The sequence below is a fragment of the Mixophyes fleayi genome, chromosome 3 (assembly GCF_038048845.1).
Source record: "Mixophyes fleayi isolate aMixFle1 chromosome 3, aMixFle1.hap1, whole genome shotgun sequence".
Classification (NCBI taxonomy): Eukaryota; Metazoa; Chordata; class Amphibia; order Anura; family Limnodynastidae; genus Mixophyes; species Mixophyes fleayi.
The window spans coordinates 263,049,234-263,077,218 of NC_134404.1; the positions used below are offsets into that span (position 1 = coordinate 263,049,234).

The following is a 27,985-nucleotide window of genomic DNA, read 5'->3' on the forward strand; positions in this document are numbered from 1 at the left end:
TATAAACCCCTGAAAATAAAAAATGATGGTGAGAAATGCATCTAAGAAGAAGAAAAATAATAAATGGCAGCAGTGGGATTTGAACCCATGACTCCAAAGATCCAGCTCCATCCTTAATCCATCGCCTTAGACCGCTCATCCATGCTACCATGCTAGGAAGAAAAATAATAAATACATTATCCAGTTGTTATATATTGGAAAATGGGGGCAGTTTCAGGGATAAATCTGGCAGTTTCACTGTAAATTAGGGAGAGTTGCCAACTGTGTTTTAACTTTCTGAGAGATTGCGGTATACTGTTATACTAGGAACCCGTGACCCAGATGTATTTGCCAAACGGAGGGATTAACATTACTTTTAACATTAAGAACAGGAGAAAAGCCCTTTCTCCGGCAAAAACACCCTGAGTATCAGATTAGTTGAAAAATAAATGTATGGGTGCAATTAACAGAACAAATCTCATTGCATACAAAAACAATACAGCATAACTCATACCTAAGACAGAGGGTAGAGAACCCTGGCCGTGAGAGATTACATTATAGAGGGAGGGCATAATGAGAGCCAAAAGGAGCAAAGGGGAACAATAGGTGAGTGGAGTTTACTATGGTGCAGAGGTGTGCAAAATACTGAAGCCATGGTGTAGATAGGCCTAGAAGGGACAATAATGGTGCAGAGGTCTAGGTGGTACAGAGCAGGGTCGCCATCAGAGGGGTACAGGGGGTACTCCTGTACCGGGCCCGGGCTCACCAGGGGGCCCTCACTGCCCACATTTCTTTTTTTAAACTTTTTTTATTTTTTTCGCGCACGCGCACCCACCTGCCAGAGGAGGGGGGGGGGGGGCACCATTGGTGCTGGTGTTCAGGGGGAGCTGGGTAGTGGGAAAAAACCCCAAAAAACAGAGATACTCACCTGTGATGGCAGCGCTGGCGTCCCTCCTTCTTCCTCTCTGCACTATTTACACTAAGTGTCAGGCGTGACATCATCAAGTCACGCCTGACACTCAGTGAGGAACTGTGCAGAGAGGAACAAGACAGAAGACAAGAGAAGAGAGGGAAAAAAAGCTAATACAAAGGTAAGTAAATAAAAGGAGAAAGTCACAGACACCATTAGGAAAAAGAAGGGAAGAGAGGCACAGACACCATGAGGAAAAAGTAGGGAAGAGAGGCACAGACACCATGAGGAAAAAGTAGAGAAGAGAGGCACAGACACCATGAGGAAAAAGTAGGGAAGAGAGGCACAGACACCATGAGGAAAAAGTAGGGAAGAGAGGCACAGACACCATGAGGAAAAAGTAGGGAAGAGAGGCACAGACACCATGAGGAAAAAGGGGGAAGAGGCACAGACACCATGAGGAAAAAGTAGGGAAGAGAGGCACAGACACCATGAGGAAGAAGTAGGGGAAAGAGGCACAGACACCATGAGGAAAAAGTATACCAGCCCTATCTTACAACATGCCGGGGCCAGCGGACCTGCAGCACCTACAGGTAACAGGGAGGTCAGAGAACCCGTGATAGAAGGTGACAGGAGCGGTCGCTCATAGGGATCTCAGATCATCGTCTGTTTACCGGCTCCTTCTGCTGGGATCTCAATCCTCATAATGAAAAGAAACAGCTGATCTACACCTGTGTTTTGTATTGCTATAAATAATTAGGAGCTAATAATTTGTCCCTGTTTTAGTAATATCACACAAGATATTTTCATAACTAAGAAGGAAAGCTCTTCAATATGCCAGAGCATTTTCTTAATGTCTATAAAGCTCTATAATGATATTGAAGCAGATATCGAGACACTATTTAAAGGGTCATTATTTATTAAATATGCTGTTTAGCAGCAATTTGTATTGTCATGACAGCCTTCTCTAGAACCAGAATCAGAAGGAGGTTCATTTAAGATAAATGATTAAGTACATTTATGGTTGCCAGCTGCTGTTTTAAGATTTCTACAATGACTAGTTCATTTGTCATGTTTCCACCTGGCACTGTCTCTCCTCATTCCACTGGTAACTTCACATAAATGCCGGTCACTAATGTCTGCTTTATTATTGTGGTTACACACAGCTTCCCTACCTGCAAATACAAATGTTATTCTGCTACCTTATGTACCAAGTGCTCCCCATACCTCTAGAGGATGTAAGCTCATTTTGAAAGGACCATCATTATCTTCTGTTTCATGCAATTGTAAGTAATTTGTAGGCTTTGTTAGAGCTTACATACATATAATGTTAGCTGCATATACTGTAGGTAGTACTTAACGAGTATGTATACACATAATATATAAATAGGTAAAGCAAATCTGGAATGTTCCTAATCTTGTGCTGTGCCCCTGGATTCTTTTTCTCTCACAACAGCTTTTGTTATATTAATACAAATTTTTATTTTAATTTAACAGATTGAACTTATACGGACTAGGAGTGGTAAGTGCACAATGGCTTGTTAGTGAATATGTTAGAATAGTTACTTATTGAATAACAGTTTACCTTTTGGGTCATGGTCCCAGTGTCGGAAGGAATCTCATACCCCCTTGCCTGCCCCCTTGTCTTCTTCTACCCACATCTGCAAACAGCTGTAGCATGCCACCACAGTAGTTATGTCATTGTAACTAACCCAATGACAAAATGATTTGCAGGTTAAATGATAATATAAAAAAATTGCATTATTGGTTCTTTGTACAGCATTATCTTTTACTATTTTATGTAGCTTAATAACAATTAGTAAGTAACATGGTCAGACAAGCTGCAATCAAATACTATTAAAAATCAGTGTCAGGTGTGCAGTACTGTACTAAATGATCAGTGTCTTTCCTCATCAGTAATTGCAGTAGCATGACCTAATGGCCATGACATGTTTAGTGAGTTAGAGAAAATTCACGCAATGAACTTTAACACACATTAATATGTGAATGGAGGGTGTACACAGGCATAGGAATCAGTCATTTTAACACGTAATTAGTTCACTTCAGTGCCAATATGTCATTCCCCCAATATGTAAATGAGCCTTTAATGATATAAATTAAATTTGCTACCTGTTAATACCATCTCTTTCAACCCACAGCTTCCAACTGCAAGCATTACTTGTGAGTATATGTTTACATACAGTTGTCAGTTTAAAAGGATCATAGGGGGTATTACCAACAATTGTGCAAATTAATGTTGACTCATCCATCTGTGGTGCCACAAAGCCCTGTTTTTACAGCACAGAGGAGTGCATAAGCGCTTTTAAAATGCAGGGCTACAAGGGGTTAATTGTGCTCCTGGAGACTTGTGCCCAGGAGTGATTGACAGGAGGAGGATGAAGGCCCTGATTGGCTGGGGGAGTAACAGGAAGAGGATGTGCAGGAAGGAGGAGGAGAGAGTGGCATGGTAGGAGAAAGGGGAGCTGATGTGCAGCCGAGCAGAGAGGAGACTGAGCTGCTGCCGGAACAGGTGACATTGCCAGCACACGCGGACGGAGAACGGCTGGGGACACGCAGTGGGGCACCAAAGACAGTCTCCACTAACTGCAGAACCCTCTCAAGGTAAAACCCTAGCCTGCAGTGTACTGCACACACCCCAGTGTCAGAGGGAAGAGTGTTGAGAGAATCTATCCAAAACTGACATTGCATTCTTGTACAAGGAAGGACACTGTTCCCTTTGTGAGAGCTTTTCCCCCAGATCATACCTTTACACAGGCTGCAGGGAACAATTAAGACTGTCGTTTCAGCTATATCCTGTGTGTTGCTGATATCTGGACCTATCCCCTGTTTCAGAGCACACATGTGCTAATAGAGACGCATTGACTTGTGAGAGAACAGCGCCATCTTGTGGCTGAACTGAGCAACAGCCCTGTGTTTTTCTATAATAATGAACCCAGCCTACAGTTTTAACAGCTCCCTTTTTCAGAGAAAATACAGAGCCTTAACCGGGACTGTTAACCCTTCTGGAAACCTCTGCAGGACATTTCAACACTATCAAATTCCTGTGCACAGGTCGGCCCAGGACAGAGTTGAAAATATGGTAACGTTACCGGAGATATTATTGGTGCACCAAATGTTTTAGATGAATGTTAATGTTATGTGATTTACCTAAGAGTTGATTTAGTGATATTGAAGGTGTGACATTCAGTGTTAGCGGTACCGCTGCGATTCAAGTTAACCCAGAGGGAATAGCACGGTACCCCAAACACCTGAATTGGAAGGAGCCCTCTAGTGGGCGCGGTAGTGATCGTGAGAGTCTTGATTGGTTATTATCGATGGTTACTTGCATCATCACCAGTCAGATATCGTTAACTTGAAAGTAGTACCTGTGATTACCAGTGTGCCTTATTAGACAAAGTACATTGTAGATGTTATCGCTATTGTGCCTTATACGCATCAGGTGTATGTTATATGTTAAATGCTATTGTTCTCTATACTGACCAGACGCATTATTTTGTCACTACTATTGGGCTGAGGGGGTCAGTGGTGCGGTGGCCTACCAAATCCATCCTTACCGCATTCTCAATAAACCCAAGTTGTTTGATCAATCCTTGTCCCTTTCATTGAAATATTCATCTCATGGCCACCGGATATCCGAAACAGAAAAGAACCTGACTCGTATCTGGAAGACAAGGTAAGGGAAGGATTTCCCATCAGTACTCGACCACCACAAATCTATCATTGGAGGTGCTTAAACATTTAAATATGATTTTAACTGGAAATGCCATTGTTGTATTCTGATTATTAGATTGGGAAATATGCTTTAACTGGGAAATTTGGCTCCCCGAGATCCGAACCCGCCCGAACTTTGCCTATGCGAGTATCGAGCATAGGCATTGTGACGTCGTCGGATCTCGGGGCTCGGTTCTCGCGATATTTGAAATGCATAAATACCCGCCTCCACAGCAATCCATCCCCATTTGACAGAGGAAGAGAGCAGGGTTAGGTCACAGGCTGTATTAGAGCAGGGAAAGAGCATTAATTGTATACCTTATTCTTTAAATTATTATTGCAATTCTGTAACCATTTCTATTAGCAATTTTTAGTGGAGGATAGAGGGGGCTTTTTTTTTTTTCAATATTTTGCACTACAAGTGCTTTGGGGTGTCCCATATTCCCCAGTGTGAAACAGTAATTTTTCTGGCTGCCAAAAGTCATATTTAGCAGCAGTATCTAATACAATATTTTGCATTACAAGTGCTTTAGGGTGTCCCATATTCCCCAGTGTGAAACAGTAATTTTTCTGGCTGCCAAAAGTCATATTTAGCAGCAGTATCTAATACAATATTTTGCACTACAAGTGCTTTGGGGTGTCTCATATTCCCCAGTGTGAAACACTAATTTTTCTGGCTGTAAAAAGTCAGCAGTATCTATTGAATATTTTGCACTACAAGTACAAAATGGGATCATTAAAATGGATTCAAAGCAGTCCACATATGAGCAGGATCAGCAAGCAGGTGCTGGCACCATTCCTGATGGTAGTGTTCCCAGTACATCATCTGGTAAAGCCTATATAAAAGTACATAATATTTTTAAATCAGGGAAAAAAACACACACCCAAATTTTTTTTTACCGTGTTGAAGCGAAAAAGTGTAACTGAGAAAAAGTTAACTGCCAATAAAAAAAAAATTGCCAACATACCATTCTACACACGCATTGGCAAAGAAAGAATGAGGCCTTCACCTTTCTCTATTACTGCCAGATCTAAAAATGTTACTGAGCCTTCTTCTTGCACAGTCACTTGTGACCCAGCAAGACCAAGTAATTTGGAGTCTAAAAGTGGTGCACAACTACTGTTACGCGTGAAAGCAGAGCTGCAAGAAAACAGTAAGGCATTAGAGGATAATGTACGCTCTGAATCAGAAATGACACCAATCCCTGTGTAGAGTACATCCACCAGTGGTATGTCTAATCGTGAGCATTCTGTTTGTGTACCCATAAAGAAGGGCCCTTTCAGCAGTTCTGTTGATGTGTGCCAGAACAGCCCAAGTGTAGCCGGTAATACACAAATTGAGGATGCCACTATGGACATAGAAGAGGATGAGGGGGAGATTTGTGTAGGCGACGAGGGCGCTAATGAGGATGTTGATGAGGATGAGGTTGTTTGTCTAAGTCCTGCACCAGTGGCAACAGTTCTGGCACGTGACAAGAAAAAGGCCATTGTCATGCCTGGGCATAAAACAAAAAAATCCACTTCTTATGTGTGGAATTATTTCTACCCAAATCCAGACAACAGTTGTATAGCCATTTATAGTGTATGTCAAGCCACAGTCAGTCGAGGGAGGGACCTTAACCATCTTGGAACCTCATCTATGTTACGCCATTTGACGAGAGTTCATGGCAAAGTGTTGGGAAAAGCTGAAAGTTCTTCCAAAAAAATTACAAGCACTCCATCATCAGCTAGGACTCTCCGCTCACCGACATCCTGACAGCTACAAAATACACCCACTCCACCCTTATCAATATCCTCAGTAGCGCTCAGAGTTAGCCCTGCATCCCACTTATTAAGGCTGGATGACTCCTGCACTCTAATTGATTCCTCTGAAGAAAGCATTGGTCCCACTGCTGCTGCTGTTGCTGCTGCTGGGGATGAATCGTCAGCCCAGAGGAAGGCCAAGAAAAAGAGCAACCCTACATTACAACAATTAACTGTGAAACAATCATTTGCTAGGGGAAGCAAATATGACAGCAGTCACCCAGTCGCCAAGCGAATCACAGACGCCATGGCTACCATGTTAGTGTTAGATCTGCATCCAATATCCCCAATAAACGCAGCTAGTTTTTCACAGTTAATTGAGGTTTTGTGTCCGCGTTACAGAATTCCATCCCGACACCATTTTTCCCATAAAGCTATTCCACAACCACACCAAAAAGTGTATACAAATGTAGAGATTACACTGAAAAATGCCATTCTGCCCACTGTTCACTTAACCACAGATATGTGGACAAACCAAAGACTATATGACTGTGACAGCCCACTGGGTTGGTCATTCGCCTTCACCAGCAGGAACAGTAGCAGCATGTACACCACTAAGTAACATCTCACAGGCAGGCTACTCTTTGTATCACCGGCTTCACTAACAGGCATACAGCTGACAATTTGTTACGAAAACTAAGAGATGTTATTGATACATGGCTTATACCACTTGGACTCTCCCCAGGATATGTCATTTCTGATAACGCCAACAATATAGTGTAAGCATTACAGCTGGGTGAATTCCATCACATTCCCTGTTTTGCTCACACCATCAACTTGGTGGTGCAGAGCTTCCTAAGAAATAACCGTGAGGTGCAGGAGATGCTTTCGGTGGGCCGTAAAATTTCAACCCATTTCAGGCATTCTGCCACAGCATGTAGGGGATTGCAGCAGCTCCAAGAACAGTTTAACTTGCCCTACCACCAACTTTAGCAAGAGGTGTTAACTAGGTGGAATTCCACCCTGTACATGCTTCAGAGGATGGAGGAACAGCGCAAAGCCATCCAAGCATATTGCACAAGCCATGACATTGGGAAAGGAGGGGGGATGTATTTCACTCTTGCACAGTGGGGAATCCTTTCAGTGCTATGCAAGGTGCTGAAACCATTTGGAGTTGTGACGTGTGAAGTGAGTGCAGACTCTGCTATCTTGAGCCAAGTCATTCCTTTAATTAGACTATTGGAAAAGCAGCTTGAGAAACTGAAGGAGGATATGAAAGAAAGCAATTCCGCAAAGTATGTTGGCCTTGTAGATCAAGTACTTAATTCGCTTCACAATGATCCTCAAGTTATTAAAATCTTGAACTCGGATCACTACGTTTTGGCCACTGTGCTTGATCCAAGGTTTAAGACCTACATTGAGTCTTTGCTTCAAAATGAGCGAGATGTGAACTTTTGCAGGGAGCTATTGCTTAGCAAGTTGGCCACTGAACTGGGCCTTGGCTTGATGACGTGTCCTCCTTCAGTTTCTCAAGCAGCTGCTGCTCGTAAAAAATTTCATTTTTCAAAGCGAAGCAGGGAAGACGCATTTGGCATACCAGAACAGTTGAACATTTGGGCTGGTTTGAAAGATTTTTCAAAAAAATGTGTGACCATGCCCATAACTCCATCCAATCCGAGTATTAACATGCAAAGAATGGTGGAGGATTATTTTCAAGAGGTAATTGATATGGAAATTTCAGACAGTCCTTTTCCTTACTGGGAAGAAAAGCAGGCCATTTGGAAACCCATGTACAAACTTGCTTTGCAATACCTAAGCTGCCCACCCTCCAGTGTGTACTCTGAACGAGTATTCAGCACATCCGGGAACCTAGTCAGTGATCGCCTTAGGAGGTTACTTTCAAAAATGTAGAGAAAATGATGTTCAAAAAAATGAACTACATCTTCCACGAGGAAGGCCTTCACCATCAAAAACATCCAAGCACTGACAGTTCTCTAATGGCAGATTCAAGCGGCGATGAATTGATAGTCTGTGATGATGACATACACACTGATGAGGGTGAGGATGAAGCTGAAGATGATGACAATAACATCTTTTTAAAACTTTCTATTTAAGTGTAGGGTGCAATCTACCCCCAAAGAGGAAAGGGACTTGGGGCATTTCTATATCACGTACCGTCTTGAAAGGCTGCTGTTTGGGCAGTTTCTCATTAAGGGTAGGGTGTCATACACAGACTGACCCCAAACTGGCTTTGTCCATTTCAATTAATATTGTACAGTCTATAACGGCTGAATTTTTGGGTATTTTATACAAGTGGAGGGGGGCCTATAGAGACAGAAACCAAACTGCCTTTGTCCATTTGTTTACATATTTAACTATAAGTGTAGGGTGTAATATACATCCAAAGACGATGGCTGTATTGCCAATATGCATAGATGGAGAGGAAGACAATCTGGTTTGTGTGTAGAATTAATGAAGGCCTACCAGGAATTAAACTGTTTTTTGGATAATTTATTAGCTTTACAATTACATTACTTATCCAAGAAACAGGTGGAGCACTAAATTTGGTTATTTTAGGCCCAAAAACATTGATTTTTAAACAAAATAGCAAAACAAAACCAAACAAAACCAAAACACACAATGACGGTTTGGCAAAACCAAAACCCGACGGTAATCCAGTTCAGTCAGTGAGCATCTCTACTTAGAAGTAATTTATGGTATAAATTTAATTATATAAATAAGCGCCGTGCATTATTTCCTTTAGTTTGCCAAGGCACTTATTTTTGATATTGTGTATATTTTTTTTTTTTAACTCTTTATGTTAAGAGGAAACAACAAGAACAGTACAGACAACATTTTTGACAAGAAAAATCTTAGTAATCAAGGTGTTTCCTCTGAGTTTTATACTTTTATATAGGTGGGGAGGGTGAGAAAGGAAGGGAGGGAGGGGGGAAGAAAGGCACAAATATTGTCAACAATATAGCTAATAAATAAATAGGCGCGCTGTCTTGGAACATTGCCAAGAAAAGCTGGGACACACAGTTACCATGACTACCCGAAAGAGAAGTAGCATACAGACATTACTCACCAGCCACGCGCCATGTCCAGCCTGGGGGGGTCCAGAGGCGGCCCAAGAGTTATGTTCCATCTACAGGAGGAGGAGCCGTATTGGATAGGCAGCTACGGCTTTCTAGAAAGTACCACGGGGCCCACACCTTATCGAAGTTATATAAATTTATCATGGAGGTAGCATGTTATACTCTCCATGCTTGCGACATGCCCTATGTATGACCGTAACTCCTGCATAGAGGGAGCCCTAGGGTCTTTCCAGTGCTTTGCTTTTAGGGATTTAGCGGCTGCCAGAATATGGGAGATAAGCTTGTTAGAAGGCGCGCTCTCATCAGGTATAGGGCGAGAGAGAAGGAATGACCAGGGATCCTTACTTAACTGTTGTTCTGACACAGAGTTTATGTGTATGAACCATGTTCCAGAAAGGAACTATGCGAGGGCAGGTCCACCATATATGTAGCATCGTACCTCTCTGGCTACATTCCCGCCAGCAGCTCTGAGTGGCCGTAGGAAACATCCGAGACAGCTTATCAGGAGTATAGTACCACCTATAGTACACTTTATAAGCAGTTTCCTTAATCAGTGTAGAGATCGAGCTCTTGGCAATCCCCTCCCTGACCTCCTCCCAGCATAAGTCGTCTGGAGGAGGACACAAGTCGTTTTCCCATTCCCGCTCATGTTGGCCTGGAGTATCGAAAGTGTAATCTATGAGCCAATTATATATCTGGGAGATCATCCCTTTAGTGAGAGGTGAATGTAAACACATGTACTCAAAAGAGGTCGGGGTCCGAAGAGCCTCCTGGGGGGGCAAAGACATGACGAAGTGTCAAACCTGGAAGTACTCAAAAAAGAACGGACGAAACGGTTCAAAATTATGATAAAGTTCTGACATAGAAGCCCAAGTTTGATTAACCACCAGGTCCGAAACCACCCGTAGTCCCGCTTTTATCCAGTGTTACAACTCTGTCTGTTGTTTGTACCTAGCAGCAGTGCCTCATACCACCAGAGGTGCTGCTGTTCTGCTCCTGAACTCTGCAACATGTCTGAAGGAGTTAATCTCCTTGTCTGATGCTAATTAGAACTGCACCTGTTGCACTGCTTTAAATACCTGCCTCTAGCTGTGCTCTGAGCAGTTCATCCGTTTGCTCCTGGCTGCTGCTAACCTGCTCCTGTGCTAATTGATATATACCTGCTGGACTGAACTTCTGTGTATGACCTATTAAAGTAATTCTATTGTTTTCAAATAAGCATTGCCCAAGCGATTGTATTGTGTTTCTAACGCACAAAGTGATTTATTTTAGCAGATGTAAATAGTCAACAATTCAATACATTATTATATTATGATAAAGTACAGTACAGCCAATACCAAAAGTTACATACATACATACCGCGCTCTTATCGCATTGCGCTCGATTCGCAACCACGGGGACCCAATGGACAGTATATCTGCTTAGAATACTGTGTCAGAAGTGACTGAGGCTGGTGGGAGATGCAGCTATTGTATATACAGTCAGTGTTTCATTGTGAACAATAGAGATGACGTAGCTTGCTTCTATAGGTCCAGACGTTGGGTGGGTTCAGGGTAAATAGATCATAGGCTGATTCAATGTAAGGAATCCAAAGGAGGGGGTCATCTCTCCAGGGGGTCTGCTCCTTTCATAGCCAGCATCATACAAAGGTTTATTCTCTAATATCAATAACTAAAGTATGCAATGTGCGATCTCTTTGCCGACTGCACCGGACAGCTGCTGATGAATAGGGCTTTAATATGACACCAGGTGTGGTACCTTTCCTATAACCTGAACCTTGAATATCACTGAAGTGTACATATAATCACTATATATATATATATATATATATATATATATATATATATAGACTAATAATAAACCAAATACTATCTGCTCCTAAATTACAGTGTGATGGAACCAATATGAATATGAATTATATAAATAACTAAATGTTGTAATGCGAGTGTGTGCGTGCGTACTTTACCGTGCGATCGTACCACGCCATGTGTTACGTGGCGTACGGATCGCAATCGCACGGCAAAACAATATTAAACCAATATACTTTCGTTCATCCAATTATACGACTTCGACAGTTCCACTCTTTGATAGTACAATAAACTATCACCTTAAAGATGTTATATGCAGGATCTCAGTACCACGTTTCGTTATGTAATACAAGTCCCCCTTGGTGTATGACCACGCTGTTTGTAGATCTAAACAAGTTATCATAAAAGAGTCTTAATCCTCTAAACGACTTCTTCTTTTACTATAGACCGTACATTTCTGGAGCTTGGAGATAACCTTTTGTATGCCCTTCAAGGGTGCAATAAAACACGTAATACATTATTAGGAACGGTACAAGGTACAATAGAACATGTATCAGCTATACAGAATTCTCTACTACAGTTCTTCAAGTTTAACAGGTTCATCTGTCCAACGCATGTCTTCAAGCTCAGAATACATTTAAACACTTCATGTTCATCAATAGCATCATCCTATGTCTATCAATAATGCATATACAATCTCCTTCAGCTTGCGTTAATATACACACTTCTAATAATGTCATCAGTTCTTTTCATTAACACTTGTGGTCGGGCTATTGTCTGTTCATTCTTCTTAGTCTTCCAATACTCAGATTTAACAGTGATCGGCTTGCAAAGCATTGGGAGACTTCAGACTAAGGGACCTAGATGTCGTACTCTTTCCCCTAGTGACCTCCCACCCATAGTTCGGGTACCTCAAGAATATTTAGTGGAAAGAGAACTAATCCTACCTGATATAATCATTGAGGTATGTGAGAGCACGCCCAGCACTTTGTTTGGTCTAAAACCTTACCCTCCCAAGAATGATAATCATTCTCAAGGATGCCTGCTCATGTCCGAATATTACTGGACTGGCATCGCTGGGTGTACCTTTTTTTAACCATGGGGTCGCCGTACTTACGGACGTAATGCTACTCAGACAATAGCCCCTCGCACTTTCTCCAAGCTCCAAGGTTTCCAGATTTTCCTTTACCCCTGACTTGAATAGAATAATTGGCTGGACTGATTATGCTACTAACTTCTCCTTCCTCCCCAATACCTCCTTATCATTACCTGAACCAGTCTCTGTCACCTGCTAATAATCAAAAGAATTAACCGTCCTGAGAAGAGAATGAAATGAGAGAACACAAAACAGGAAAAACTACAACTTTATGCTGGACAACTGTCTTAGCCTTTGGCTCAGGTGCTACTAACTGCATTTGAGGCCTTCCAGAACAGACTCATGAGTGCCCTTGGACCCTTTCCTGAGTGTTGGCCCCTCTGCAGTGGGTGGAATGGGCACCAGTGTGTCTCTGCTACCCTTGAAGCCGTGATGCTGGTAGCCTACACCTGGTACCTGTCTGTCAAATAACCTGAGCCTAAGAAATTACTGCTCCACAACTTACTCTCCCGATCCAACATCCTGACAGTTAGTGTGACTTTTCAGGAAACAGTGTTTTGGACGTTCTCGGTTGCTGTCTCACTATTTACCTTCTCTGAAGGTCTGACCTAGCCTCCCAGTTACAATCTCCTCTCACGAGGGGTCAAGAACATTTCAAAATCGTCAGGTTAAGAGGCTACCCAGGAGTGATCTCTTGGTGGCGGGGAAGGACTAGTAGCCGAAGCTATCAGTCCCTTCAATCGAGTTCGAACTCTTATTCTATTCAATTCATTCTACCTAGTACCACTACTTTATGTTCACACTGGTTTATGGCTAATTGAAAGTATGTGATTTGTTACCACTACTCATACATTATACCTCTATTATCAATAACATGAATACCCCTATCATCTATTATAACTCTAGGACTATCACATTGAATAACAAAAGCTTTGAGTATGATACAGTAATACATTAGACACATTTCAATACCCCTTTACTCAGACATATTTCATTGGTACACCAGTGTATACTTGAGGATCCTGCATGGTGGTAATTGGATGACGTGGATTTGTTTTACCTGGAGGAAAACCCATCAGCAGGAGGGATATGGGATGGCTCTATTGGTATCATTTTCCTGACATTCTCTCAATCAAGATAGGACTTTGCCGTCCTACTAGCTTGAGACGAAATATCTGGTGCACCCCAATATACTCTTACCAGCTTGCACATACCTTCTGCACCCAGCTGAGCCAGACCATTTGCTTTCTCCTCTGGGTCTGGGAGATACACTCTGGGAGCTACTGGTTTACCTTGTCCATCTCTCCAGGGTCCGCCAGACTCCTCACCACATCTCTTCACCTTCCAGACAGTTTATTCCTCAGGTAACACAAATCTTCATATATTAACCAATATGTGTATGCGCGCATGTGTGTGTGTGTGTTCACATTTTAAAACTAAAACAATACAACGAAAAACAAAACATAGATTTGTTAGCTGTCACATAAAACCCTGCTGTCTATTTGACAGCTGTGTTCGCCCTGGTGTGATAGCCATGTATGGTCAGGTGTAAGTGTGGATTTTACTAGCAGCTACTTCAGTTGGTAACTGTGTCACTGTATAAAGTCCTCTATGTAGTGTCCTAATCATGTGCTGGTTTTGCTATAAAACGATTTTCCAGTTAACTCAACATCGCCCCCTAGACTAGAAGAATGCTGAAGACCAATGTATATCAATCGATTTTTTTCTCTGCCAACTCACATGCCATTCTCAGTACCTGACATTCAGCTACTTGACTAAGTGGGAAAGGCAAAGGGGTCTATTTCTATAACACTTTCTTGAAATCCAGTATCCAGTACATGTCTAACAGTGAAAAATATAAAACACGAAAATTCTACATTTTCTAGGGTTTCACATTATGTCGTATCTTGTGGTAAAAATCCTATTCCAATATTCTATACAGAGATGCATATCTGTATGTCTAACCTCCAGCAATCTCCTATCCACCCTTTGTGCATCCATATCAAAGGCACAATTTTGTACAGGAGGCACGAATCATAAAACGAAAAAAAACAAAAACGAAAAAAAAACAAAACAGATATGCAATCTATAAAACATGAATCGTATTTCCACAACAGAACCTTTCTGCTTAAAATCAGCAGTTTCTATACGCATGAAAACAAAACCCCTGACTGTTTCTGTAACTCATGTTAATCTAGTGTGTGTATCTCTGAACTTGTCTTATGTAAAAAATAAAAATATGTCTTAGCCCCATTGTTGAGACTGTGTCTGATTTTATCTCCACCAGAGCAGAGAGAGAGAGATGGAGAGAGAGAGAGGGAGGGAGAGAGAGAGGGAGGGAGAGAGGGAGGGAGGGAGAGAGGGAGGGAGAGAGAGAGGGAGGGAGAGAGAGAGAGGGGGAGAGAGAGAGAGAGAGAGAGAGAGGGAGGTACTAGCGTTTGTGTAAAGAATGAGAAATAGGAAAACAATGAATGATGGGAATACAAAGATTTGAATACAAACATACATGCAGAAAGGGAGATTTTTTACGATAAAATGACAGCTGGATTGGACTCTGACTCTATGGGGAAATGGCTGTATTCATTTAACTATGATCCCTCCCAAGAATGACTAGGGGGTCTTAACCGTGCAATCCAGTGTTGTCCGTCATTTGTTTATTAAGAACTCGGTATCTCATTGACTACATACCTTTTCAACGGACTTTCCTAACTTATAATAGAGAAATGTAAAAATTAACTGTTGATGACTCATCTGAGATACATAAATGATATTTTGGAGCAAAGTATGTATATACTTCATTGTTGGATAATGATTCTCAGCCAAACAAATTATCATGAGACACTGCAGCCTAAAACAAAGAGTGTTCCATTTATCTATTGTTAATTAGTCTTTCAAGAGTAATTCTTCTATTTCTCTATCTCACCCCTTTCAAACACTACGTCTATACTTCTTTTGTCTACCTTTATCTGTGAAGAAAAGACAAGATAGTTATCTTTAAACAACAAACAAACCAAACATTCTCATTATTTACCATCGGCCAGCGATTTAGGAAAACAAACATTTGACAACATAAAACAAACAAACAAACTCAACAAAGATTAACTTTTAAAATCAGTTTCTTTCTACACTTTGCACCTTAATACTTACCACAGTTTTAAACTTTACTTTGTCTAGTTGTAGGATTACAGGTCTGACCTGAACTCTAGAGTTGATTATTGCTTTCACGCACAGCATTTGCTGCTATTACATGTGCGGGCAGGTGTGAGTTTTCTAGTCTATGTGAATTCCTTCTTGGATGATATCTATGTGACCCACCCCTATGTGTATTGTCACTTTCCTTTTTACAATCTCTCCTAATGTGTCCTTCTTCTCTGCAATTGTAACATCTCATTATTCTGGGTTTCCTGTTATGTGGGTTGTATGCTGGTGGTCGTGTGTGCAGTCCTTCTAGTGCTGGGATACTTACCATCATAACCCTATTACTTAGTGTCTCTTTCTGTTTATTTTTATCATGTCCTACAGCTGACTCCCTGAGAACACTTACAGTACTTCCTCTCCAGTATGGTAATGAAGTTTGCACCCTTCTTTTCAAGTTTTCCTTGAGTCCATCCATTAGAACTTTAACAGCAACCTCTCTGTAGGGTACATTATCCTTTATGTCTGATACCCCAGTATATTTGGCCATCGCTATCAGAGCCCTGCAAAAATAGTCTGTTGCTTTTTCACTATCTTTTTGCTTGATAGTAAAAATTTTACTCCAGTCCACTATCATTGGAAAATATATGGCCAACTGCATGATTATCTGTCTAATATTGTCCTGATTATCATCCTCGGTTAAGGATTCATCCTCCTCCAACATACAATCCTTAATGAACTTTTGTATATCAGTATTGAGAGGAAGACAGGCCTTCAACATTACTCGCCAATCGTTATTAGTTGGCTCGTACACATTACCATAATATCTAATAAACTGCTGACATTTAGTCAAATCTTTCCTAGGATCAGGGAAATCAGACAAAATTGAAAATATTTCAGATCTAGTGCATGGATCACGCTTTGCTACATGTTTTAAGGGAACATCACTATCTCTGTCCGCTTTCCCATTGGGAACTGCTGTTATGCAGACAGGATGTAAGTCTACCAAATGACTATGTTCTGAACTAGTTGCTGAAATTGCTGCTGCAGTACAATGGATGTCTCCCCCTGTGTTAACCTTTACATTATTCCCACCACTTTCAGCCGCTGCCCCTGCTGGTGGGATCGTTCCTTCTCTTTGTCCTGAAACATTACTTTTAACATTACTTAAAACAACATACAAGTTACTAGTTACAGTTTTTACATTTTTGGTATTGGCTGTACTATCCGCCGCGACCGAATTTGTCGCGGGCGTGTTTGCGCTCAGTTCGCCACGCTTAGCAACGCACACTTCCGGAATGCTTGTTTCCGGTACGCTTACTTCCGCTGAACACGTATTTCCTTGCCACGTGTTCCCTTCTTGTTGCCACAATTTTAAACAGACATCATGTTCAATTCTCATTTTTGTTGATTTAATCAACCGCACTTTATCTCTAACATTATTTAACACCTCTGAGTCAAGAGTACCTATGTTTGGGAAAGGTTTCACACACTCCCGGGTCATCTTGACCCATTTGTCGCAGTATGCCGTAGCATACGCACCGTATTTATTATACATAACATACTTTGCCGAACCAACCGGCCATTCATTAGGCAGCACAACATGAACTATCTCTAGCATTTGCTTTGCATCCATTGTGAAAACAACCTATTTCTCAACGCTACACAAAAAGACTTTTACCTGTTCTCCTATTAAACAGAACCTACTAGAGATTTTTTTTATTCGTGGACGTTTTCAACAGGCACGTCACCTTAAAGATATCAATGCGCTTCCTAGTTTGAGTACTTTACCACTGTTAGCACCCGATATCAATCAAGAATATCAGTGGTTGCAGCGTATTTCCTCCCACATCTCCCAAGTCGCAATCACGGCTGCACTAAATCAACCATGCGATCCGATCGCACCGCTTACGTATACTATCAGTAAGCTTTGCGATTAATATTTGGGAATGCCGCGAAAACCTGTTATTTCCGCTTCGAGTATGCCATGCATACTCTGTGGTGTCTCTTTGTCACCTGCTCTTATTAGAACAGAACACCACTCAAACAAAGGTTTCTTTATATCCTGCTCAGCCCTAGAACAGAACCTTTGTTGTCAGGTCACCTTTTTTACCATGCCCCGTCAGACATACCTGAACCAAAGCGCTATCAATTTTAAATAGTTCCACACTGCCCTCCCAATACTCAATCAAGGCCCTGCCATGCGGTCCAACCGCAGATACTCAGAGATTTTAGTTATCTGTGAACATCGTGATTAGTATTAGGCACACGTGTAAAAACATATAGTTGCCTATTATACTTTTGCCTTTATGTATAAATAACATTCACATGCACACACATAACCTTTGTTTTCTGTACAGAAAATAAATTTCCCAAACAATGGCACTATCTTTTCAGAGATTTTACCAAGTGATTACACTATGTATATATAACAGACTATGATCATGACTGTTTACACATGTGGCAACAATACCGGAAGTACACATACTTTATGCAGGAAGTACATATACCTTATGCAATGCTATACCCTTTAAAACGCAAAACGACAATAAAAAGAAACATTTTTCTTTCTTGTCCCTAGATTCTTATTAGCGTTCCTTCAGTCTATGCAACAACGGACATTCGGTTTCGCAACACACAGTGAACCACAGGTCTTAAACACATTGCGTTCTTTCCTGTTATGCGACGCATCCGCCAATCCACCCTTTGTTGAGGAACCGAATACCGTGAGCGTTGCATACCTGCCGATAACGTAACTCCTAAACTGACGAGCCCCCAATTATTAAAGTAATTCTATTGTTTTCAAATAAGCATTGTCCAAACGATTGTATTGTGTTTCTAACGCAAAAAGTGATTTATTTTAGCAGATGTAAATAGTCAACAATTCAATACATTATTATATTATGATAAAGTACAGTACAGCCAATACCAAAAGTTACATACATACATACCGAGCTCTTATCGCATTGCGCTCGCTCCGCAACCACAGGACCCAATGGACAGTATATCTGCTTAGAATACTGTGTCAGAAGTGACTGAGGCTGGTGGGGGATGCAGCTATTATATATACAGTCAGTGTTTCATTGTGAACAATAGAGATGACGTAGCTTGCTTCTATAGGTCCAGACGTTGGGTGGGTTCAGGGTAAACAGATTATAGGCCGATTCAATCTAAGGAATCCAAAGGAGGGGGTCATCTCTCCAGGGGGTCTGCTCCTTTCATAGCCAGCATCATACAAAGGTTTATTCTCTAATATCAATAACTAAAGTATGCAATGTGCGATCTCTTTGCCGACTGCACCGGACAGCTGCTGATGAATAGGGCTTTAATATGACACCAGGCGTGGTACCTTTCCTATAACCTGAACCTTGAATATCACTGAAGTGTACATATAATCACTATATATATATATATATATATATATATATATATATATATATATATATATATATATATAGACTAATAATAAACCAAATACTATCTGCTCCTAAATTACAGTGTGATGGAACCAATATGAATATGAATTATATAAATAACTAAATGTTGTAATGCGAGTGTGTGCGTGCGTACTTTACCGTGTTACGTGGCGTACGGATCGCAATCGCACGGCAAAACAATATTAAACCAATATACTTTTGTTCATCCAATTATACGACTTCGACAGACCCTGCCTGTACCTTGGACTTTGCCTGCTTGCCTGAGACCCCGAATCATTTGCCTGTACCTTGGACCACGCTATTTTGCCTGTTGCCCTGACCTTTTGGACAGACTTCTGGACCTTGCTAATTTGCTTGATCTCTGCCTGGCTATTTGGATTTGTTTGTCTGATCACTGTTTTATCCCTGGACTCTGTCTGCTTTCCTGGACAGCCTTGTGCCTTCTGGATTGGGGTAAAACTTATTATACTTGTTCCTGCCATTTTACTATACAGTCTCTTTTGGAACCTGTTATACGTGGATTTGAGTTATCTTTGTTAATATATTTACCTGAATAAAGACACTTTGCCTTACACTACCGTTGCTCTTCGTGAATGCACTGGGATTCATAACATGATGAAATGCCATGCAATCTGGGCCTGCTGATTGCACGCCCTCTGCCTTAGTCCTGGAATTCCTAGTGTTTTTGCATTGAGTTTGGCTATTAGACATGTCAGTAAATCCACAATTACAAATGCTGCAAATAGACATTGTTCAGCTCAGTTACCAAATCATACAGGTTTCCACTTTACTCCAAGAACTGCTTAAAACCCTTCCTGCTGCTGTGTTAAGTAGTTTCAACACTAATTCTGATTTTAAAGCAACAATCTCCTCTAATGAAAGCATGCAGACCACAGAGAATGCTCCAAGAACTTTTTCTGACATTGGTGCTGCATCTATGGTAATGCCAGCGGTCCCTACCATTAGGGATTCTAAATGACCAAGCTACCTGCGTCCCCCTCTCATTGAGGAGGAACAGTGATGGCGCAGAAGGATTGGTAAACTATGCCTCTACTGCGAACATTTCTTACAAAGCTGTCCGGTCCGCTGACCACAACATCCTATGGAGCAGCCTTCAGTGTGCTCCTCTTCAGACCCTGGATAGTTCTGCACGTCACCTCCTGTTGCTTTACTTCGGCCTAATCTGCCAGTTCCAGTTGCCGCCTGTCTTTGGTGTAAGTTCCAGTTGCCGCCTGTCCTGCGGTGCCAGTTCCAGTTGCCGCCTGTCCTGCGGTGCCAGTTCCAGTTGCCGCCTGTCCTGCGGTGCCAGTTCCAGCTACAGCCAGTCCTGAGTCTCCTGCCGCTGTGTCCGGTCCTGAGTCCGCTGTGTCTGGTCCTGAGTCCGGTCCTGAGTCTGCTGCCTCTACTCCCGGGTCTTCAGCCGCTGCCTTTACTCCCGGGTCTTCAGCCGCTGCCTCTACTCCCGGGTCTTCAGCCGCTGCCTCTACTCCCGGGTCTTCAGCTCCAGAGGGCGTGCTGCCCTTGAAGTCTGCTCCAGAGAGGGCGCTGCCCTTACAGCCCGCTCCAGAGAGGGTGCTGCCCTTACAGCCCGCTCCAGAGAGGGCGCTGCCCTTACAGCCCGCTCCAGAGAGGGCGCTGCCCTTACAGCCCGCTCCAGAGAGGGCGCTGCCCTTACAGCCCGCTCCAGAGAGGGCTCTGTCCCTCCAGCCCGTTCCAGAGAGGGCCCTGTCCCTCCAGTCCCCGCCTGAGTTGCCTGTCCATGCGGTTCAGCCCGAGTTGCCTGTCCATGCGGTTCAGCCCGAGTTGCCTGTCCATGCGGTTCAGCCCGAGTTGCCTGTCCATGCGGTTCAGCCCGAGTTGCCTGTCCATGCGGTTCAGCCCGAGTTGCCTGTCCATGCGGTTCAGCCCGAGTTGCCTGTCCATGCGGTTCAGCCCGAGTTGCCTGTCCATGCGGTTCAGCCCGAGTTACCACTTAGTGCTGTCTGCTCTGAGGCATCTCACAGTGCTGTCTGCTCTGAGGCATCTCACAGTGCTGTCTGCTCTGAGGCATCTCACAGTGCTGTCTGCTCTGAGGCATCTCACAGTGCTGTCTGCTCTGAGGCATCTCACAGTGCTGTCTGCTCTGAGGCATCTCACAGTGCTGTCTGCTCTGAGGCATCTCACAGTGCTGTCTGCTCTGAGGCATCTCACAGTGCTGTCTGCTCTGAGGCATCTCACAGTGCTGTCTGCTCTGAGGCATCTCACAGTGCTGTCTGCTCTGAGGCATCTCACAGTGCTGTCTGCTCTGAGGCATCTCACAGTGCTGTCTGCTCTGAGGCATCTCACAGTGCTGTCTGCTCTGAGGCATCTCACAGTGCTATCCAGTCAGAGTGCTGTGCCCAGTTCGGGCTTCCCGTCAAGTGTGCCCAACTTGCCGTCCCAGTCGGGGACTCCTGCTCTGCCGTTCCAGTTGAGGACTCTCCAGAGACTGCTGCACAAGCTGGGTACTCTCCAATGACTGCTATTGAGCCTGAATGCCCAAAAGCCTCTTCTGAGTCATCAGATCCTCCTCCAGTCTTCTTTGATGGAGACATCAAACAGTTTGTTACAGTACTCGAACTTTCCATGAAACAGTTTCAAGAATGTCCAGATTATTTTGTTGACCAATTTAACCAAGTGGGTTCAATCATTATGTGTTTTAGAGGGGAGCCACAAACCTGGGCCTTCTCATTACTAAATTCCGATGACCCCATTATTCATAATACCATGGACTTTGTTAATGCTGTTTGTCAGAAGTACACTCCATCCATAGTCAAGACATCTGATCACGATTTTTCTATGCCCATTCCAGCCTGTGCGTCAGTTCCTGCACTTGTCCATAAGACCTCTATGAATGTGTCTTCCATCAGACAGTCTAGGTCACCTAGGGAGAAGGTTAGCAAGAACGGGAAAAACCTTGCTTTGCCACTTTAGTCACAACAAACACCAACCTTGGTGACTGGCTTTTTGGGCATACCGCCATCTTCTAATAGAATAAAAGGTCCTATCCCGACCCTTGGCTGGGACTCAGACTCTGAGAGTGAATTTGTTGAAGATACAAGAGACTTAGTGGACGAACTTACCAATTCTTTTGTTTTTGAGTAATTGGGTCTTCTCTGTACTCCTTTGGAAAAGTGCCCAATTGGATGTTCAGGAAGATCCCATAAAAAGAAAAAGAAGAGGAGGAATACCTGAAGGGAGCTTGTATGGAGCGTCTGGAATCCGCTCCTTAAAGTGGGGGCTATGTTACAACTCTGTCTGTTGTTTGTACCTAGCAGCAGTGCCTCATACCACCAGAGGTGCTGCTGTTCTGCTCCTGAACTCTGCAACATGCCTGAAGGAGTTAATCTCCTTGTCTGATGCTAATTAGAACTGCACCTGTTGCACTGCTTTAAGTACCTGCCTCTAGCTGTGCTCTGAGCAGTTCATCCGTTTGCTCCTGGCTGCTGCTAACCTGCTCCTGTGCTAATTGATATATACCTGCTGGACTGAACTTCTGTGTATGACCCCTGCCTGTACCTTGGACCTTGCCTGCTTGCCTGAGACCCCGAATCATTTGCCTGTACCTTGGACCACGCTATTTTGCCTGTTGCCCTGACCTTTTGGACAGACTTCTGGACCTCGCTAATTTGCTTGATCTCTGCCTGGCTATTTGGATTTGTTTGTCTGATCAGTTTTATCCCTGGACTCTGTCTGCTTTCCTGGACAGCCTTGTGCCTTCTGGACTGGAGTAAAACTTATTATACTTGTTCCTGCCATTTTACTATACAGTCTCTTTTGGAACCTGTTATACGTGGATTTGAGTTATCTTTGTTAATATATTTACCTGAATAAAGACACTTTGTCTTACACTACCGTTGCTCTTCGTGAATGCACTGGGATTCATAACATTCAGTGTTTAAATTGCTGGGTTGAATTCCCAGGAGGGAAGCGTGGGTTGCCCCAGAGAGGGGTCAGAGGTGAAATAGGGGAGGACAAATTATACTTGACCCGGCATGAGTCCCAGAGGGATAAACAGAATTTAAGAGATTGAAGAGAGGAGGCCGCTAGTGGTCTATCTATATTGGCCAAACCCCAGAGTGATGCCATGGAGGGGATCCCAACATAGTGGGTCTCCAGGTCCACCCAGGCTATGGGCTGCTAAGGCGCATAAGTTACCGCCACCTGGGTCAAGTGGGATGCTAAATAGTAAAATTTAATGTCTGGAAAACCCCTGCCTCCCCGAGCCCTGGGCTTCTTAAGCACTGCTATCGAAATTCTAGGGGGCTTGGCACGCCATATAAACTTTAGAAATGAAGAATGCAAATCCCTAAACAAAGAGTCGGGAACCCTCACAGGGAGAGTCTGGAAAAGATATAGAAGTTTAGGGATCAAGTTCATCTTAATAGCAATAATCCTCCCCAGCCACGATATGATATAGTTTTTCAAAGTCTCCAGCTCCTGTTTGATTTTTGACAGTTTTCCCGATACAATCTCTCATAGGACGAGGTGATATAAACTCCAAGATATTTTATCTTATTTACCTGCCAGCATAGTGCAAAATTAGTCTGTAAACTGGACCTAAGGTAAGTTGAAGCGTGGAGGAGTATGGCCTCAGATTTAACAAAGTTAATTTTGTAGCCAGACAGGAGGCCATATTCATCCCTAAGTTTATAAAGGGCGGGTAAAGACTCCTGAGGATTCGTCAGAGAAAGAAGTATGTCAGCTGCGAAGAGAGAGACCTTGAATTCCCGCGGTCCCACTGTCACACCTGAGATCGACGATGACTGTCTGATCATCACCGCCAAGGGTTCTATCACTAATGCAAAAATTAAGGGCGAAAGGGGGCAGCCCTGCTTCGTCCCGTTGGAGAGGAAGAGAGGGTCGGAAAGAAATCCATTAACCAGAACCCTAGCTGAGGGAGAGTTATAGAGGGCAGATACTCCGGTCAGAAATTCAGCCGTGAAGCCGTACGCCTTCAAAGCTATGTCATAAAATCCCAAGAAATCCGATCGAATGCCTTCTCGGCATCCAGTGAGAGCATCATGGCCGGAAGGCGCCTTTGATTTATGATTTGAACAAGGTCGATTGCGCGGCGAGTATTATCCCTCGCCTGGCGACCCGGGATGAAACCCACTTATCATAATGGATTAGACCCGGAAGGACTTTATTCAGACGGGTAGCCAGGATCTTTGCGTATAGCTTAATGTCGACATTGAGAAGGGAGATGAAACGGTAGCTTGCACAGTCGCTAGGGTCTTTTTCCTCCTTATGTATAACTACAATACGCGCCTCTAACATTGATTTCGGAAAGGGTTCACCATGTAAGACAGCGTTGAACAGGGAGCGGAGGTGGGGAACCAAGGTCTGGGAAAATCTTTTATAGTAGGCTGCGGAGAAGCCATCGGGCCCTGGGGCCTTGGAGGTCTTTTGGGCCTTGATAACTGCCAGTATTTCCTCCGAGGTAATCTCCTCATTTAATTGTTGGACTAGGCTGTTGGAAAGGGTAGGGAGGTTCGCTTGCCTCAAGAAAGCTGCTATTGTGTCCGCAGGATGGGCACTCCCGGGATTTAGAGCATCCAAGTTGTACGGTGCAGAATAAAATTTCTGAAACTCTCGTCCTATTTGATTGGGACGGTAAATAGGTAGGCCGGAAGGCGACTTCAGCGTCATGACGTTGTTTTGAGATCTTTGGGCCCTCAGTCGGGAAGCTAGTATTCTGTCAGCTTTATCTCCCTTTTCATAGAACGTCTGCCTCAGCCGTTTCAAGGCCGAGGCAGTGAATTCAGAGAGAAGGAGGTTCAAATCAGATCTCACCTTTAGAAGTTTGGTCAGTACCTCTTCATTAGGGGAGAGTTTATGCTGTCTCTCCAAAGTCTGGAGTTGAATAGTTAGTGACGCACGTTTAGAGGTGGCCAGCTTCTTACGGCGCGAGGCCATACTAATAAGATGGCCACGCACCACTGCCTTATGAGCTTCCCAGAGGGTCATAGGGGAAGTATCAGGAAGGTCATTAAAGAGAAAATACTCGTCAAGGAGGGTCCGGAGCTCTAAGATAAGTGACTGATCATGGAGAATGGAGTCATTGATGCGCCACGAGGCGGGACGAGGATGGGGTACTATGTCTGATAGGTCAGCTGATATAGGAGAGTGGTCAGACCAAACCATTGGGTGTATGTGAGCCGCCCTGAGTCTTAAAGACAGATCGTGGCTGAGGAAGACCATGTCTATTCGTGAGTAGGTACCATGGACCGGGGAGTAAAATGTGTAATCTCGGGATGAGGGTTCCCTGAGCCTCCAGGAGTCAAAGAGGAGATGATGGGAAAGAAGGGATACAAAGGCCTTAGATTTACGGGACTCCGAGCCACTGACGGGAGGGAGCAAAGTGGACGACCTATCTATGGTATCATCTACTACAACATTAAAGTACCCTGCCATAATCACTTCTCCCTGGCGTACCTGAGAGAGCAAAGAATCCAGGGCAGCCAGGAATGAACGCCGATTTTGATTTAGGCCATATACATTAACTAGGGTGCATATAGTATTATTGAGTTTGCCCACTAGGATTAGAAAACGACCTTCAGGATCAGAATGAGATGTCAAAAGCTCAAAAGTTACGATATTGTGTATATTTTAATATAGGAATTGTTTATTTCTGGAGACCTGGGGAGAAAGTTTGTTTTTTCAGTTTAAGCCTTACTAGAGGAAATGCATTATTTCTGTATTTATATATATATATATCAGATACAATAAACCTTTGTTTAGGAAGTCTTTTGTGTATCTCGCTGTAAGGAAATGCCTTGTTTGGGGTTTGCAACTTTTCTTGGGGAATTCTTTTTTTGGATGAAATGGGTATTCTGCAACTATTGGAAGAAAGCACCCATGCTAATCTCATGTTGGTTAGACCTTTCAATGTGAGTGTCCAATACCCCTTAAGGGAAAAGAAGGGATAATTAGACTTGCTGTCAGATTTCCACTGTAAGATGCAGGAAATCACAGCAAGGTTTTAGGAATCACAGTAAAGCGTAAATATTACTAGCTTTGCATTGCATGTAAATCCATGTTTGGATAAACAAATTGCATCCCGATTCTAAAAATAGCCTGTGAGGCTGTGTCTAATACTGTATTTAAAAAAAAAAAAAGAGCCCTTGTAAACTGAAATGTAACATTCTGATGTTCCATCTGACCTGACCACTGATACCTTTAATCAGTGGAACTGTCCTTGTCAGGACACTTGAGCGAAATAAACATCACTATTTGCTTCAGGACCCTACTTGACAACTTCTTCAATATTGCTGTACTTCTGTGACCTACAGATTAGACCCTAAATCTAATCCGTCCTCCGGCCGTTTGAGGTTTGGACCCAGCTCTCCAGTACCATCGCTCTGCTGCTACCCAGCAGCTCTGGCCGCTGTGATACGCCCGGGGGGGGTCCATCCACAGCACCCTGATCCATACTAAGCTGTCAAAAGTACCAGTCCAAGTGTACCAGCACTGGAGAATGAAACCACTCCTGTCCAAAATTATCCACTCAGACCAGGTAGGATTTGTTCCAGGGCGCGAAGCTAGTGACAATACTACTAAAATAATTGATTTGATCCAGCATGCCACTATTATCAAATCTTCCACCATTTTATTATCTACAGATGCGGAAAAAGCCTTCGATAGAGTGGATTGGGATTTCATACAGGGAACACTTAGTCATTTGGGTCTGGAGCCGGTGGGGTTGGCGAGAATTCAAACATTGTACACACACCCAACGGCAAGAGTTAGAATTAACGGGGACCTATCAGAACCCTTTAATATAGCTAACGGAACGAGGCAGGGCTGTCCCCTTTCTCCCATGATATTCATCCTATGTATGGAGGCTCTATTAGAGCAAACCCAGACATTTCAGGGATTCGGGTGGGAGAGAGGGAATTCAAATTAGCCCTCTTTGCGGATGACCTTCTAGCCATCCTTACGAATCCGACCGTCTCAATTCCGAACCTGGTGTCGGAATTTCGTGTTTATGGAGAACTATCCTATTTTAAAATTAATTATTCAAAGTCAGTGGCCCTTAATATTTCCTCCCCACCCAACATAATTGAAGGTCTGAAGTCGGCTTTTCCCTTTGTCTGGCACCCTACGCACCTTAAGTATTTGGGGGTGATCATAAACAAAGACAGTTCAAAAATATATGCAGATAACTTCCTACCTATTACGACGACCATACGCTCCAATCTGAGGGATTGGCTTCAGAAGGACTTTTCCCTGATAGGTAGAGTTAATGTCGTCAAAATGAACTTACTCCCTACTACACACGCTACCATTTTGTGATTTTTAATTAATATGTCTCATTTTCAGAAAATGTAAAATTATAATTAATTATGCTATATTTTTACACCCAATAACACTCCTAAAACAGCACCTCAGGCTGGAAGGGGCAGGGGAAAAAAGGAAAAACCACAACCAATAATTAGTATCTTTCAGAATACATTGTAATGTTCCTCCTCACCTGTTGTTCCTTGCAGGGGGTCCTGATTAGCACAAGCAGCCACTTGTAGTCGATTATATTCTTTGTTGTAACCTAGCCAGCCCCATCCTGAACCCTGCACTGCAACGGATGTAGTGGTGACCTTCTCCTTAAACTTCTCAAAGGAGCCAAAGTCGCGTTTCATTGTCTCTAAAAGTTCACCTAATACAGCAAAATGTATTGTCATGAGGAAAAAATACAAAACAATGTAATGTAAGTCGGTAGACAACAAAACATTTGATATGAACCATACACTGACCTTGAGGTTCTCCGCCCCCATTGGAAGAAAGATTTGTCCAGAAGATGGTGTGATTTAGATGGCCACAACCATTAAATTTAAGGGCAGGCTGGAGAGAGACCTGAGCAGTAACATCAGTGCCGTAACTAGACATTTTAGTGCCCTGGGCGAGAAAGGGCACCGGCGCCCCCATCTTAGTGGGAGTGACCTTTGTCGAGTGGGTGTGGCCAACCTAATGTGGGGGTGTGGCTAGAACTTTTCCTTCTATGTGTCATGTGTTCTTGAAAGCTGTAAAGA

At 43.1% G+C, this 27,985-nt stretch overlaps 1 long non-coding RNA gene across 1 annotated transcript; it reads right to left on the reverse strand.

Moving 5' to 3' along the window:
* Positions 1-27,816, reverse strand: LOC142142950 (uncharacterized). Its single transcript, XR_012689419.1, has 4 exons — positions 27,710-27,816; positions 27,433-27,612; positions 4,465-4,571; positions 1-152 (listed from the first exon to the last, which is right to left on the reverse strand). It is a non-coding gene; the product is annotated as an uncharacterized LOC142142950 (long non-coding RNA).
* Positions 27,817-27,985: the final 169 nt, after the last annotated feature.